Below are 14600 nucleotides of genomic sequence, written 5' to 3'. Positions count from 1 at the left end.
GTAGGCTGGGTCCCCAAGGATAACTATAGGCATTTCAACATCCCCAACGGTTATTTTCTGGTCTGGGAAGTAAATCCCTTGCTGCAGCCGTTTAAACAAACTAGTGTTCCTGAAGACGCGAGCATCATGAACCCTTCCCGGCCATCCCACGTTGATGTTGGTGAAACGTCTCTTGTGATCCACCAGTGCTTGCAGCACCATTGAAAGTACCCCTTGTGGTTTATGTACTGGCTGCCCTGGTGCTCCGGTGCCAAGATAGGGATATGGGTTCCATCTATCGCCCCACCACAGTTAGGGAATCCCATTGCAGCAAAGCCATCTACTATGACCTGCACATTTCCCAGAGTCACTACCTTTGGTAGCAGCAGCTCAGTGATTGCTTTGGCTACTTGCATCACAGCAGCCCCCACAGTAGATTTGCCCACTCCAAATTGATTCCCGACTGACCGGTAGCTGTCTGGCGTTGCAAGCTTCCACAGGGCTATCGCCACTCGCTTCTCAACTGTGAGGGCTGCTCTCATCTTGGTATTCTGGCGCTTCAGGGCAGGGGAAAGCAAGTCACAAAGTTCCATGAAAGTGCCCTTACGCATGCGAAAGTTTCGCAGCTACTGGAAATTGTCCCACACCTGCAACACTATGCGATCCCACCAGTCTGTGCTTGTTTCCTGGGCCCAGAATCGGCATTCCACAGCTAGAATCTGCCCCAGTAACACCATGATCTCCAAGGCGCCGGGGCCCGCGGTTTGAGAGAATTCTGTGTCCAAGTCCTCATCACTCTCGTCGCTGCGCTGCCGTCGCCGCCTCCTCCTCGCCTGGTTTTTCAGGTTCTGGTTCAGCATAAACTGCACGATAATGCGCGAGGTGTTTACAATGTTCATGACTGCTGTCTTGAGCTGACCGGGCTCCATGCTTGCCGTGGTATGGCGTCTGCACAGTTCACCCAGGAAAAAAGGCGCGAAATGGTTGTCTGACGTTGCTTTCACGGAGGGAGAGGGAGGATGTACCCAGAACCACCCGCGACAATGTTTTTTGCCCCATCAGGCATTGGGATCTCAACCCAGAATTCCAATGGGTGGGGGAGACTGCGGGAACTATGGGATAGCTATGGGATAGCTACCCACATTGCAACACTCCGGAAGTCGACGCTAGCCTCGGTACATGGATGCGCACCGCCGAATTAATGTGCTTAGTGTGACCGCATGCACTCGACTTTATACAATCTGTTGCCAAAAATTGAATTCTGTAAAATCGGAGTAATCATGTAGTGTAGACATACCCTAACAGTATCTCGTGGGGCAACTAATTTTCTTTTGCAGCTTCCATGAAGGTCACTAAAAATTATGTTTCCACTTTGAAATATCAAGTTCACTTAATTTTTCTATTTTTAAAATTTAGTTTCAGCAGTATTCTTTTTTTATAATGTCTTTGAAATGCCTCATGCTACCTTCTTAGTTGCACCCCCTTTGGCATATATACTTAATGCAACAAAATTAGTTTGAACTGACCAAGTCAAGCTGTTTATTCTTATCACATACCTGAAGTGTTTGAAATATAATGGTCATGGCTCAAACTCTGGATTTTTACATTCTTCTGGTTTAGGACACCTTTAAAAACACTTACATTCAGAAGGATTTAAATTCATGTCCCGGGAATAACTTCACAAATTTAAATGCCAGCAAACTTTAATGATTTAATTAGTTGTCTCTTGGTTTTGTTATTTATTATGGAGCAGCTGAAGCCCAATTTTCAACGCACATACATGAACTTTTTTCCAGAGTAACTAATCATTCTGAAATTTCACTACCACATTTCCTACTTTGATACAGTTTTTCAGGGAATTTTTTTGGGGGGAAAGAGAAAAGTAGTATTAAAATTATAAACTGAGGTTTTCTAAGCTGCCTAGGGAACTAAGAAGCACAATTCCCATTGAAATCAGTTGGAGTTGTGATTCTAAATCTCCTACATGCCTTTGAAAAACTCAGCTATGGTGTCTAAAAATGTCCTTGTTATTGACTTTTCAGAAATGTTTTTGTTTATTTTTGCTCCTCTCTCCAAAATAGCTGGGCTAAAAACACAAAATTTGTTTTGTTTTGTTGGCCTTACTTAGAAGAGATGCCTTATAGCAGTGGTTCTCAAAGTCAGTCCGCCACTTGTTCAGGGAAAGAACCTGGCGGGCCAGGCTGGTTTGTTTACCTGCCACATCCACAGGTTCAGCTGATCGCGGCTCCCACTGGCCGCGGTTCACCGCTCCAGGCCAATGGGGGCTGTTGGAAGGGCGGCCAGCACATCCCTTGGCACGCGCCGCTTCCTGCAGCCCCCATTGGCCTGGAGCGGCGAACCGCAGCCAGTGGGAGCCGCGACTGGCCGAACCTGTGGACGCAGCAGGTAACCAAACTGGTCCGGCCCACTAGGGGCTTTCCCTGAACAAGTGGCAGACAGGCTTTGAGAACCACTGCCTTATAGTATTTGGAGTGACTGGGGTGAGGGGAGGAATTACAAAGATATAGAGTAATAAAGAACTTGTGAGGAATACACATACCCCATATTAAATTAGTGAGGGAACAAGTTAACTAGAGTCATTGGAGCCTATATATAAACAAATGGCAGTAGAAAGCTAGAGTCAGGCCCTGTGGTGGGTGAGGGGAAGAGGACTGTCTCTTCCCCAGATCAGACAGGGATAGGACAAAGAGCTGGGTCTGCCATATTAGCAATGTCGGTTTTATTCCCTGCTCTGGCAGAAGTTCTCTATAAAATGAGGGGAATGATAGTTATCTGCATCATAGGGAGGGATGTGTGAAGCCTTTCTCAATAATAACAGTTGTGAAGTGCACAGAAATATTAACAGCAGTCAGTGGAGGAGGTGAGACTTGAATTTAAATTCCATTCATAAAAATATTCACTCTGCCAACATGTTATATTACGAGAATATATAGAACTGCGATATAACAATATTTCCTGGGAGTGTATTCATTTTGAGTATTTGGTACATGTTTAATAATATATAAAATGAACAATATATATTCAATAGCATATTTCCTTAACAGAACAAACAAGGGGACAAAGTTAATATTGGTTGGCTGGTGTAAATCAGATGGGGTGGTATTACATGAAGGTTTAGATGGGGGGATGGATAGCTCAGTGGTTTGAGCATTAGCCTGCTAAACCCAGGGTTGTGAGCTCAATCCCTGAGGGGGCCACTTAGGGATCTGGGGCAAAATCAGTACTTGGTCCTGCTAGTGAAGGCAGGGGGCTGGACTCAATGACCTTTCAAGGTCCCTTCCAGTTCTAAGAGATGGGATATCTCATTTAATTTAATTTTATATGCCTAGTAGGAAGTGGGAGGGCCCTTAATTGTTCATTTCCAGATTTTTAACGTTTGAATTTTTTAAATGTGTAGAATTTTTGTAATGGAAATGTAATAATATTTTTAGTATTAGTTGGAGTGCATTTAAGCATTTTTAACTGTAATTCTTTTTAAACAAAGGTGTATGTTTAGTTTTGTAATCCTGGGTGGTATATTTGGTGACACTATAGCCTGTTCCTGGCCTCACACTGTCTCTTAAAGAGTTCTTAAATGTTTGCTGAAGGGTAGCTTATCTTTACCCATTCTTTTTCCTTCCTGCTTGTTTTCCCCAACAGCCCCCCCCAGTAAATTAAACCAATATACTCATATAGCAAACATCCCATTATCCAGGTCAACATACAATATTAATTTATTCAATAATTACAGAGCAGCTCCAAATCCATCACACTAGTATCACTAAGAACTGGCACTTTTTTATGGTAAAGAAAAGATATTTATTCATGAGAGCGTGTGCATCAGCCCTGCTGGGTAAGCATGGTTGAGACACAGGGTACTGTAGCTTCACAGTCTGGTCTAAGAGTGGGAGAATTGTGGAATTCCACCCCAGGATAGGTAAAGGAATGAGGCTAACACCATGGGGGTGCACTCAGAGAAATCAGAGGGACACAGAAGTGCGGCCAGCCCTGTAACTGGGACAACTAATATCTCAACCTTTTATATGTCATGATCACAAGGGGAAATGCAAGGTAGTAATGTATGTGCAGAAGAGAAATTATTCTCCTAAAGCTTCCTGCTTGTATGACTTTCTAGAGACTCATGATGGTGTTTAGCACTACTACATCTTCTTCTGTTGCAGTGTATCTGCTTACATTGTTGTTGCTACTGCAGCATAAGACAATTTGACAGGTTTACAATAAAAGTGTCTTCTGGGGATGACTCTCAGCTTAGCAGTGTGGGGATGTTTCCAGTGCTCCGTAAACAGCAATGTGTTTTGGCTAACATGTTCTTGCTTATCAGAAAATGGCAAATCCTTACAGGTATCTGTCAATGATTAATGAGAGGGAAAAGAGGCAGAAAAATATGACTGTGTCAGATCTCATATGGTGCATTACTGTTTCCACTTACAGGTGCCATATTGTGCTACAAATGACCTCACAGTACAAGAACCCACCAAAAATTCGGTTGATGATGTATTAGATTAGAAACTATTCCTGTTAAAACAGGCAAGTTCTAGAAAAAGCCATTTTGTCTTCTCTGCAACATGAATTTGAATGTAAGCATTCAAAGTGAATATGGAATACATAGAATGTCAACTGTATATTTTATTTTGATCTTAAGTTCAATTTATTTTATGCCATCTCCACCCTTTCAGTTTTTAGCGGCATAGGTTGTTATACATTGGAGAAGTTGTTTTTGATAGGGGAGCTTGGAATCTTGGCATCTGGGTAGGAGACTGTTGAGGCTTTTGGAACTTGGAAGCAGGGCCGGCTCTAGGCACCAGCAAAACAAGCTGGTGCTTGGGGCGGCTAATTTTTAGGGGCGGCATGGCCGGCGCCAGAATGCCGCCCCTAAAAATGTGCCCCGGCCGCCCTAGCTCACCTCCGCTGCTGCTGCCGCTCGCGCACCGCTACTCGCCCTCCCTCCCAGGCTCTCAAGAGGGAGGGAGGGCGAGATCCCGAGCGGCCGTGGCTGTTTCGCGCGCTGCTGCTCCCCCTCCCTCCCAGGCTTGAGAGCCTGGGAGGGAGGGGGAGACTCCGAGTGGCCGCGGCGCGGGTGCCGCTTCTCCCTCTCCCTCCCTCCTAGGCTTGAGAGCCTGGGGGGAGGAGGCAGGGAAGGGGCGGAGTTGAGGCGGGGCCGGGGGTGGGGTAATTAAAAAACCGGGGCGCGGGGGGGCGGCCAAAATTGTTTTTGCTTTGGGCGGCAAAAATCCTAGAGCCGGCCCTGCTTGGAAGATATGTCAGGCCGTTTGGGATTGTGAGATAAACACATTAGATGGATGTTTCTACTAAAATTATGTGTAGTGAAATAACAATGTTGGGATTTTGATTGTCACCCTTGGGTTTCAGAGTTAGCAATCCATTGAGATGAATAGAGGGCATTCACACCTCTAAGAGCTATTGTTTCAGGCTGTGTATATTAGGAAGACAAAACTGTATTGGTTATATTCAGTTCAAACTTTGTTCCTACCCTTGTATAGATTGTCTCCTTCCATATTTTTATACCCTGTTAGCTTTGTTTCCCCCCTTAGATGCCCTTATCTGAATGTTTTTACCCCACTGCAGAATCAATGGCAATTACACTACAATTGCATCCTCTTTTTATACAGTGTAGTCTCTTGGTTATCCACTTACAAGCTCAGAATCAAGCTCATTCTATGCAAATAGAATCACAGAATTGGAAGGGACCTCGAGAGGTCATCTAGTCCAGTCCCCTACACTCAAGGCAGGACTAAGTATTATCTAGACCTGATACTGTTCCCGTTTGTATAGAATCAGCATAGCACCCTCACAAGATGAATTGTATAGGGAAGAGATCAGGAACTTCTATTCTTCCTGTCTCGTAACACAAGAACAAGGGGATGTTCAGTGAATTTAAAAGATGACAAAATTCAGAACTGACACAAAAAAAGGGAAATAATTTTTCACACAACAAATAATTGGACTCGGAACTCATTGCCACAGGATGTTATTGAATTTAGCAAAATTTAAAAAGGAACTGGACACTTATATGGCTATCAAGAATATCCAGAATTATCATAATTAATGATAAAACTTTCAGAGGGATATTAAACCTCATGCTTCAGGACTTAACAATCTCTAATCATTTGATATCAGGATGAAACCTAATGTGGGTCTTAGCTTATCCTACATCTGTTTACTGCAGGGTTCTTACACCTTCCTCTGAAGCATCTGATACTGGCTACTGTCAGAGACAGGATACTGGACTAGATGGACCTCATGTCTGATCTGGTAGGGCAATTCTTATGGTCCTATCCATATCTATGGTTTATTCCCAAACTTTAACACTGTAGATACAGACCTGAGTTTTCAAAAGTCACTAGTGCTTTTGGGAGTTTTTATTTTTGGGTGGCTAACTTCAGACACTTTAAAGAGGCCTGATTATTAAAGGGGCTGAACATCTGTGATAATACTTGTTTTTTTGAGCAAGAGGCTACATTTGAATATTGCTTGGTTTAGGAGCCAGTCAGTCTGCTCATTTATGTCTTTAAGGAGTAAAGTAACAAGGAAACCCCAGTGCCTAGATGGAGTGCTAGCCAGAGACTGACAAAATGGTAGAGCAACCTACTGCCAGGTGTAATGCGAGAGAGTAGCCAGAGAGTAACTGCAACTTGCACCCTTTGGCATCCTTGTACCAATAAAATTTGTTAATCTTTTAGATTGTACATAGATATTATAATCTGAATTTACAGTTATAATATAAGGAAAGTAACTGGTATCTCCTGGATGGTACTACTTGTTAGGAATAAGTGGGAAAATGAATAACTTTTGGCCATTACAGTTCATACTATTACCTCTTGCATTTATATGATCTTGTAATGGTGTCTGTGTTCTCCAGCAGGTCTTTCTGGGTGTATGCTCTGGTAGATTGCCGTTCATGAGGAGGGACCTAATGAAGATTCATAAATTCATAAATTCTGAGGCCAGAAGGGACCATTACATCAATAGTCAGACCTCCCAGAATGTTGTCAGCCATTCCCTCACGAGTATATAAGAGATGTAAAAGAAATGAAACGCATTGTTCAGGTGTCCAGGCAAGTGGGTGGTGATGGCTTCGTCGACATCCTTGAGGAAGAAATTGAAGAATTAATTGAGAGCCATAGAGAAACATTGACTAACGAAGAGTTAGAGGAACTGATAAAATCGTCTACAGAAGATGAAGATGATGACGACAAACAGGAACAGCCAGCAAGTTGTAATCTTCATAAATTTGCTGAAGTGTTCCAAGCAGTGAAACACTTGAATGATTTAATTTCTGAATACAATCCCTCTATGGAACAAAGCCTCAAAATCACACGTAGTATTACGGACGATTTGAGACCATATCAAGAAATGTTTGAGCTGCTCAAGAGACAACAGCGACAGTTGCCGATCACCATGTTTTTCAAGAAAAAACAACCAGCAGCAGATGAGCTTACGCAATCAACTTCTTGAGCTGAACCAGAGCCAAGCACTTCGTCTACGACTCGCTCTTCGTCACCTCCGTCTCCTGGATCGACAACCCTGACAACCCCCCAATAGTGTTGTTGGGGAAGAGGAAGACTAATCATCGGAGTGTGTACAGCGCCCATCTTCATTGTCTCATCGTTCATCATACGGGCGCTGTACTAATCATCGTTGTCATCATTCATCGTCGTCGCATCACCATTGTCATAGTCGTCATATCACCATTATCATCATCATCGTAGACTAGCAAGAATATCCAGGATGAATGGAATGGTTACGTTTAATGTTTTCCTTTTTTATTCTTTCATTCTTCCATCTCTCTCTTATGTAATTAAAAATACTGTAAAATTATATTTTGCATATGTACTTTTTATTATATGCTGTACATTACTGTATACATTATACATTTATACATACAGTATTACTGTACAGGGTTGTATACACAAAACCATGTACAGTATACTGTACTTTATGGGCGATTTAAGGGATTTTCAAGGGTAATTTTGACTATACGTGATTTTTGCCTTATGCACTGACTTTAGAACCTAACCCCGGCATAAGATGCGACTCCCCTGTATCAGCAATTTCAACATTCTTAGCAGGAAGGATGCAAGGTCAAGCTGCCCTTTCTGTGGCACCCAAAACCCCCTCCCCTCCTGCGTTGGCTAAGCTAAGGCCGCTGCCTGGCCAATTTACGGCCTGCTGACTTGGCTACTTTTAGCAATAAGCAATAGTGATTCAGGCACTTTACTGGTTTGCCAAAATCTCCCCATACTCTTAGCACATAATGTCTGATGATTTTCTAAGACTGCAGAACATAGACCTTTGCTCTCCCTAATGCTGTATCTTTTCCCACATAGAAGATAAAAGATGCCTGTGATGGGTTCCCCCACCTCTTCGTGGTGCCGCCTGGAACTGGGGTACCACTGAGCCCACCTGACCCACCAGCCTGGGCTCCCTTTACACTGTATTGCTGAGGCAAGCCAGCCAAGCTCTCCCTCAAGCTTCAGATTGCACTTTACCAGCACACATACATGTAGGGACACACCGAGCTGCAGCTATACCCACAGATGCTGAGATCAGCTCTGCATGGGACAGCTCAGCTAAGGAATTGCCCAGTTACTCAAGTGCACATCCCCTCTAGAGTGTAAAACCAAAATGTAGCCATCCTGCGCTGCACAGAGAACTACACAGCGTAAGCTCAAGAAATTCACCCCCTCCCTCAAAGTGGAGAGAGAGATACACAGCTTTCTGTCCCAAGTTATGATTTCCACACACACTGGTTTTAGACAAAACAAAACAAGTTTGTTAACTACAAAAGATAGATTTTAAGTGATTATAAGGGATAGCCAACAGATCAAAGCAGATTACCTAGCAAATGAAACAAACACACAATCTAAGCTTAATATACTAAAGAAAGAGGTTATAAGCAGCAAATTCTCACCCAAAATGATGTTTTAGGCAGATTGCAGAGACTTTCTTGCAGCTTAAAACTCCAGATATTCCTTTTACACACTAGAAAACCCTCTAGCCTGGGCTCAGTCCTTCCCCCCAGTTCATTCTTTTGTCAGGTGTTTTCAGCAGTCTTCCTTGTTGGGCGGGAAGTCAATGAACAACGAACCCCGATAATGTCACTCCCCTGCCTTAAGTAGTTTTTGCATAGGGCAGGAATCCTTTGTCTCCCAGCGTGGTTCCCACCCCCAGTTAGTAGAAAAATACTAATATTATCATGGAGTCCAGTACCAGGTGACTTGGTCACATGACCCAGCAGCCATAACTCAGAGGCTATTTGTAGCATCCCCAGGAAGACTTCCCGGTGGGAGATTAGCATCTAGTCCTGTGCAAAATGAGTACAAAGATACAATGCGATAAAATTTTACAACACATTTGCATAAGTGTAAAAGCAAGGGAGAATGAATCCTGTTATGTATAACTGGCTAAGTGGGTAAAAGAGTTTCAGGGCTTGAGATGTGGTGACAAGATATCTATCTACAGCTATTTGAATGAAGAGCTTAATCAACTAAGAGAAAGAGGAATTGTTCAGCGTGGACCAAGGGGGCAAAACTATGAGTAATGAGCTGAAACTGAGCAAAGAAAAAATTAGACTTATTGTCAGGGAAAACCTTAACAGTGATGTCTGCTACACTGGAATATTGTCCAAAGGGTAATTGTGTCAGCCTTATTGCTTGAGGAATTTAGAAGTAGAGTGGACAAAGCACTCAAGAATGTACTCTAAAAGAAACACTCATCTATTGACAGGGAAATGGACAAGATGTCCTACTAAGCCTTTTTCCTCTCTAATTTTATGCTATAACAGGTCCATTATATTAATGCCTTGTAATAATAATTCAATGACCAAATATAGCAATGAAATTGTTCAAGAGACCAAGAAAGACCTTGAAATAAGCTGAATGTAAACTTAGCAAGGATAGCCTTTAGAAAGTCAATAGACTGATTCACTCTGAAGTCAACAAAGGTCACTGTGTAGCTGATGTTGCCTAATTCCTGCAAACTCCTTTGAGAGCAACTCTGCAAACAGTCTTGAGAGAATCCATGCTGGTATTTCAGAGCACATTGTATGTCTAGACTGAATTTGCACCATTCCAATTAGTAACAGAGCACATTAATAAAAATATATTATGTGATGTGATCATGCTTGGCATGCATTCTAACAAGACAGACAAGAAAGCTGAATCTGCAAATCAATGGTCCCTGGAAAGACTCTACTGTGTCAGCTTTATTTCTTACTCATCCTGTGGACAAACCATTATTATGTTTGCAAATGACAGGTGGATATCAATTAAATCAATTTAAGATTCTTTTCCTGTTCTAATTTTAATTAAGGAATAAAAGAATCGGGTTTCTCATTTTATGAGGCAATTAACTTGGCTGAAGACTCTTATCCCAGTGAAGTTTCTGCATTATTGCCTCTTCAAATGGGAGACCTAACCTTTTGTGCCACTGTACAAATAATGTCATTTCTAAATGCAGTTTAGAAAGTGAAACAGATTACAGCTGGCCTCTTTTTACTGCTCGTATGAGTCTCTCTCCCTCCCTAGTGATGCATTCCACTCTCAGCTTCAGTGCACTGTGTTCTCAGAGACCATTTATATAAAATCAGACAGTGCTATGATAGGCTCAGCATGGAACCTGCATGTTATCATTGAGAAAAAGGGCAAATGATAATGGGGGAAATGAAAAGAAAGAGAAGACTAGCAGGGCCAGATTTTCATCTCAGTTACACCCCAGTCTCATTTCAATGGGATTAGTCCATCTTGACTCCTGTGTAAATAAGATCAGAGTCTGGAGGGAGGAAGCATTGGTGTAGTGGTTAGAGTAGGTGACTGCATCTCAGGATTGCTAATTGTATTCTAAGCACTGCCACTGATTTACTGGGTGACTAAGGGAAAATCATTTAACTTCTGTCTTTCGGTTTCTTTATATCTCAAATACTTCCCTACCTTAGAGGTGTGTTATGAGGATTAATTAATGTTTCCAAAGTGCTTTGAAATCTTCAGATGAGAGGAGGTAAATAAGTGCAAAGTATTATGTTTATTAATTATATGTTTTCTGAACTGGGCTTGGAGAGATGAATTGAAATGAAGATTAGAAATCCGAGAAGAAAGGTTGAAATTTTATTTAAAAATTGAGATATTTACATCACAGTCTTGTAAAGCAGCAGCAGCTAGAATATAACACTTCTGAATTGGTGCTTGAAACGGGACTGGAGCGGTAATGTTTGAGAAGAGACAAACTCAATTATTAACAAGGAAGTGGAAAGATGGAATTAGAGGAGGAGGGAAACTTTGCATTATGGAGTTTTGATAGTTTCAAAACTAAGGGCCAGATACTTCATTCCAACTGAGCTCTGGTGCAGAAATGCAGGATGGGACAAAGATGGCTGTAAATCTTCTTTGTACTTCTTGTATTCTGGGTCTGGCTCCATTGAATATGTTAGAAAGTCTCGGGGCTATTCTGATTTACGCTTTACTGCAGCATCTTTCTTTGGGCTCATTCATAATTAAGGTTACCCAGAGAAAAGCATGCTCAGGCCACACCCACTTTCTCCTCAACATGTCCCTAATGCCAGAGACTACAAGGAATAGTGGCTAAGAGCTATTCTGTGGCTCTGCATCATCTGGGGAACCAACTCACACGGGGGCATTCCCTGAGGGGTGATTCCAATGGACATCATTACACTCCCGGAGTAGTATAAAGGGGCTGCAACATAAAGGAGAACTGGACCAAGAACCAGAATGACACCAGTATAATATCAGGAGTAACTCCACTAATGTCTATGGAGTTCTGTAAATGAGAGTATAATAAGGCCCTAAGTGATGCAATCACAGCCTTTTATTTAACAGACTACTACATGAGTGTTGCCAAACCCAAAAGTTCAAAAATCATGAGTCAGGCCCCAAAAAATCATAAGTGGCTTAAAAATCATGAGATTTTAAAAAATAATGAATGTTGGGGTCTTTTTCTTTGCTCCCCTGCCCTTTGTTGTGAGCTTTTAGGGTGCACTTAGGTCACATTTTTAAGCTTTTCTCCTCAACTACAAGGGCTAGAAACTCACTTTTGTTTTAAATGAAAACTGAGATTTTTTGGTAATTGCTGGATTCCAGGAAGCTGGGATTTTAAGGGTATGGCTACACTTTGAGCTGGGGGGGTGATTCCTGGCTTGAGGAGATATACCTGGACTAGGTCTCATCAAGCTAGTGCACTAAAAACAGCAGTGAGAGCTGCAACAGGGCTAGCTGTCCCAAGTATGTACCCATCCAAGACCCTAGGCACATACTCAGGGCAGCTAGCTACTTTCATTGCTATGGCTATTTCTATTTTGATTGCACTAGCTCGATCACAGCTTCCTCATGAGTGTGCTTCCTCAAGCTGGGATTCACACCCCCAGCTTGAAGTGTAGACATGTCTGAAGAAAAACACCAAATACCATGAGCTTCATGATAAAATCATGAGTCATTTTATAGAGAAATAATCGGACAGCAGTTCCAGGTTTGGATTTCCATTGCTGGTATATTTTTGATAATCTGCATAAGAAAATTTTAATCTTGATAAAAATAGCTTCCTGTCCTAGAATTTCATACAGCAAGGTTCCTATATTCTTTCCAGATCAGACAGCTTGCGGCAAACATGAAGTGCTTTTCTCTAAACTTTCCCACTTGCTTTCAGAATGAGATTATTTGGAAATAAAATGGCATGTCTGAAAAGTTTTTTTGGAAGTAAAAGAAGTGTAATAGGAAAGTAAATATTATTTTGATGCGGGGGGGAGAGAGCAGTTCAGTGGATAAGGTATGAAGAATGTTTGGTCTTTGTATGCAGAAACAGTTTATTAGTAACAATCAAAACAATTCATATAACTTCTGAGACCAAATAGTGCTAAACAGTGTAATAGAAATGCTATGCTATAGAAAATCTAAGTCAGATAAAAGTAATCAGGTAATGCCACACTATAGAAAATCTAAGATAAAAGTAATCAAGATCAGTTTTTGAGACATAGTCTCTTTGCCACTATTAAAGGCCTGCTCCAAAGCCCATTGAAATAAATGATGGACTTCAACAGGCTCTGGATAAGGTCCTAAATAACTAACAAAAGTGAAGAAATATTTTCATTTGAAAGCATAAAGCTGGTCTTGTGGCCACATCTTTCCTCTCCCTTGAGGCAGAGGCTGTTGACTGGGAATTATGGTCTCACTAAAAAAAAGAAGCAGCTCTTGAAGGAATTTTAATAGAAAAATAAAATTAGTGAGTTATAAACCCCAGAGCTTTACATTTGTTTCATTGTATTGGCCAAATCTGACTTGATTTACAACCTATGCAGTTTTAGTGAAGTCAATGTGATTTTATTGGGTATATGTCAAGGCAGAATTTAGCCCTGTACCCTGTGTTTTGAGAGAGTAGTTCCCATTTACACATAACTAATTTACAGGAAACATTATTAATATACTGTGAATTCTTAATACAAAATTGACAATTTAAACATCCTCCAGGCTCCAAAACACCTCTGAACAGCAGTAATCCTCACAAAATGTATTAAATCTTCAAAAGACCAATAAAACTCCCTGCCAAATATAGGGAAAGTTGACATTTATTACAGAGACATTCTCACAGAAGCAATAAAAAGAACTCACAAATGTTCATTTTCAACATTAAGGGACGGATTTTAAAGGTATTAGGTGGCTAAAGATGCAGATACACACCTAGTAGGATTTTGAAAAGCACTTAACTTTCACTGATGGGAGTTAGTCGCCTAGTCACTTTTGGAAATTCCACTAGGTGCAATTTATGGCATCTAAATGCCTTTAAAATCTGACCCTAAATCACCAAAAATCTATGCATCTCTCGCTAACAAACTTTCATCTACCAGTGAAAGATCTGTATCTAAAAGTGTAGGTCAGGAAAGTGAATTTCACTTCTATGAAAAATGTCACGATTTTGGGGAAAAAATGTCATCCCACGTCAGGATGAAAAGACAAAACCTCAGAAATGTTGGGGGAAGTGAAATGTTGCAATATTTAGTTTTGGAAACACTGAAATAGTCTCATAGGAAGCACATTTGGAGTTTTAAAAATGAAATATGCTTCTTGGCAGCCTCAGCGCCATGGCAACCTGCCAGGTGAGCTGTGGAGGAGCCAGGAGCTTCCAGGCTCCTGGTTACTGAAGAGCTGGGGAACTGGGGCTCTGCAGCAGCCCACAAGGTGAGCTGCCAAGGACTTGAGAGCCTGGAGGCCCCGGGAGCTCCAGCGCAGTGGCAGCGCAGCAAAGGCCCTGGGGAGACAGTGGAGCTGCCAGGACAGCAGGCAGGCTTCCATCCAAAGATTAGCCGATATCATTACATGACTATAGAACATTTCACTTTTGACTAATCTGCATTTCCAATGGTTCCACCTTTAGTATCTAACCATAAACTCCTGGAATCAGCAAAAAGCATAATCACCTTGTTTGCACTGATTTATATGGCCTTTAAACAGGCTATAATCTAACTTGCTTGTGAGGACTATGCAGCACCCCTCTCCTGTGCAGGGTGTGTATGAAATGATCAGTAATCAATATGAATTTCTTGGTAATATGTTATAATACAACCAGCTAATACCATG

The sequence above is a fragment of the Terrapene carolina genome, unplaced genomic scaffold (assembly GCF_002925995.2).
Source record: "Terrapene carolina triunguis isolate 2854851 unplaced genomic scaffold, T_m_triunguis-2.0 Scaffold97, whole genome shotgun sequence".
Lineage (NCBI taxonomy): Eukaryota > Metazoa > Chordata > Testudines > Emydidae > Terrapene > Terrapene triunguis.
Note: the sequence above shows the minus strand (reverse complement) of the source record.